General features: G+C 43.2%; 1 protein-coding gene across 1 annotated transcript in view; it reads left to right on the plus strand.

The window, feature by feature from the left end:
- Positions 1 to 366: 366 nt before the first annotated feature.
- Positions 367 to 2,868, plus strand: part of jcada (junctional cadherin 5 associated a) — a 38,903-nt gene continuing 36,401 nt past the window's right edge. Inside the window, exon 1 of the mRNA XM_014018826.1 lies at positions 367 to 517. The gene's annotated coding sequence lies outside the window, so the exon portion shown is untranslated. The remainder of the gene's footprint in view (positions 518 to 2,868) is intronic.

Consider the following 2,868-nt stretch of genomic DNA (forward strand, 5'->3'; position numbering starts at 1 on the left):
AAATTAAATTAAATTAATGTGTGTGTTTTATTTAGAATACAAATATGGGTTCATTAAATTTGCAAATTGCATTCTGTTTTTTATTTGCATTTTACACACTAACCAAACTTTTTCAAAACTGGGGTTGTTTACGACTTGTTTATTAGAAACAATCACTATTCAAGTATAAGCCAATGATTAAAAACACAACATGTGAAGGAGACAATCCCTTTTATTTTTGTTCTTAATAGGCTTTAGAATAATCAGCCGCGCCAATAATATCAGCTAATTGTGCAATTAATTAGTGTGCTGAGGATGGATGGAGAGATGGAGAAGTTTGTGCTGAAGTGCAGAGAGAGAGAGAGAGAGAAAGTGACCTTATTTGTGGTGCGGCTCCAGCTGCCTCCCGGTTGGAGGAGAGGGATGTTTCCACAGAGCTGTGCTGGAGCACAGAGGGGCTGTTCCCTCAGTCCGTCCGGAGCAGCGGCTGGCTTCACWGCTGGGGGACGAGGTGGCAACTGAACAACGCGTTTCACAGGTAAATAAATCTGTCTCCAAGTTCAGCCACGTTATACATTTAGGTTTGCGGTGATTTAGGGGCTTTAGCGTGTGTGTGTGTCTGTGTGTGTTTATGTCACGACACATGTGGCGGCTGAGTAGGCGTGTTGCTGCTGCTGTTTGGGAGCAGACAGAAGAGTCACATCTGCTTCAACAATTCCTGCAACTTACCGCCGAGTCGAGCCGGACCCGCTGCCTCCAGCCTGGATATAAGCTTCGGCGAGGGAAAAATATATATAAATATCGTGACACTTCCCGGTCAGGGTTATTAGAAGGTGAAGCCAATAGGAGAATGGCGGTCTATCTGTCTCTGTGTGTGTGTGTTTTTTTTTTTTTTGTACCTGAAGTATGTGCCTGCCACTGTTTGTGGTTCTGACAGCTGAAGGTTAAAGATTGCCGATGGAGCTAGCCAGGTTAGCTTTAGCCCTGCGAAGCATCGCTCTGTACCAGTGGAGGAGAGACCAAACCCCCTCTCAGTTACGCAGTTTTTAATGTTCTCCCCAGACGCGCAGATCTATATTTAATTATGTTCTTGTTCATTCACAACAAAATGAAACATGTTGTCGCGGCTTACATTCGGCGGTGTTATTTTGCGTCAGTCCGAACAACAGTTAGTGAAATCTAATTTTAACTTGTAGAACAGCTTCACCTCGGTGTGTTGTGTTATGATTAAAAAATAAATAAATACGGTCTGGATAGTGGTTCACCCACACGCCGAATTCAACCACAGACCTCCCCGCATCCGTTGGCGCTCTGATGATGTTTTTAAAGAAATGCGCAGGTGGTGGTGAAACTCTTCAACTGACCGGTTTTCTGAGGGACTTTCGTGTTTACTCGCCACATCTGTGTGCACTGGCCGCGCGCGCTCCGGGGCCAGCTACGTCTCTCCCCGGCCCATCAATCATTTCGTAACGACCCTCCTTTTTGGATCCAGCCGCTCTCGGTTCTGCTCGGAAGGAGAAAAGGACCAAATGGCGATGGAAATGAGCTGCAAGTACATCCCCCCGTTCCTCATCTTCCTCATCCTCCTCCTGCCCCCCCCCAGCAAACGGTGTCCAAGTTTAGTCTGCTTTGATGTTTGCATGTTGTCACTTTGTCACACCTGCAGCATGTTTGCATGATGATGGCTGCTGCTGCTGYTTGACCTCTCCTCTCCTTACTACAACACACGCACGCGCTGCCGTGCACGGGCGGAGCAGCCACCTTTGCTGTCAGTTTTGCAGAAACTGGTAAATGTTCAGTGTTGACTCTGAGGCTATGGTCACACTGTAGGTATTGCTCAATACTGTATTTTTTATTCTGTAATCCAAACTATTACAACTTAAATGCAAAGTTCCCACAGATCCATGGTCAACATGGTAGTAATGATTGTGAAGCTGCTGTGCAATGGAAGCCAACTAAATTATTATCTGCTGTTCTTCAGTACAGTGAATGTGTTTATGTTCTATTCTGTTGCTGTTATTACTGTTTGTCACTAGAGGGCGATACTGTGACTACGCAGGACAGAAGAGAAAAAACAAAGTACAGAACCAAGGTTGTATTCTGTAATGGCCTTTGGCATATTGGCACAGTAACCGTAATGAAGTTTGTTAGTTTATTCATTGGCTTCTATTTTATTAAAACCGCTGCAGCACTCGTTTCATTCAGTGTTTACATTTAACCCTGCTGCTTACTTCAGCTCAGAATAGACCATTGGTTTGACTTTAGGACCTCTTTGGGTCCTGAAACATCAAGATGAGGTCTTGAAAAGATTTTCAGAATTAATTGCGTTTAAAAACAATTGCTTATAACAATTTCTTTGGTAGTGTTCTTAAAAATGGGATAAAATTAGCGTAATGAACATTGGGCCTCATGCAAGAACATGTTTGTATTCTTATCCTAAATTTCTCTTACTTTTGTTCGTACAAAGGGTTCGTACGAACATGCCACGTCAGATTCAACAAACTCTTCTATCTTCAGGAAAAGTGCGTAAATGAGCTGCGTAAATTCCACCTGTTCTATCCAGCTGCTCGTGCACGCGAGAGGAGATTAGCATAATTACCACCCCAAAAACATCATATAAGACTATGTTTCCTGCCTCAGATATCAGGAAGTGCCCATTCATGAAAAATGACAGCGTTAATTAAAAAGAAGAACTTTACGAGTTCAGAGATTGAAGTCCGTCTGTCAGAGATCCAGAAAAGAAAATCTGTCATTTTTAGCAGGTCAGCTGTGGAATAAAAAGAGCTGCTAAATCCAAGGAATGAAATGATGATTGTTGTTAATGTCTCCCGTGGGTTGTATACAGACTCAGATATAAAAGTATAAATCATATTCATCACTCTCTAGTCC

This window comes from Austrofundulus limnaeus, unplaced genomic scaffold, assembly GCF_001266775.1.
Source record: "Austrofundulus limnaeus strain Quisiro unplaced genomic scaffold, Austrofundulus_limnaeus-1.0 Scaffold203, whole genome shotgun sequence".
NCBI classification, from domain to species: domain Eukaryota; kingdom Metazoa; phylum Chordata; class Actinopteri; order Cyprinodontiformes; family Rivulidae; genus Austrofundulus; species Austrofundulus limnaeus.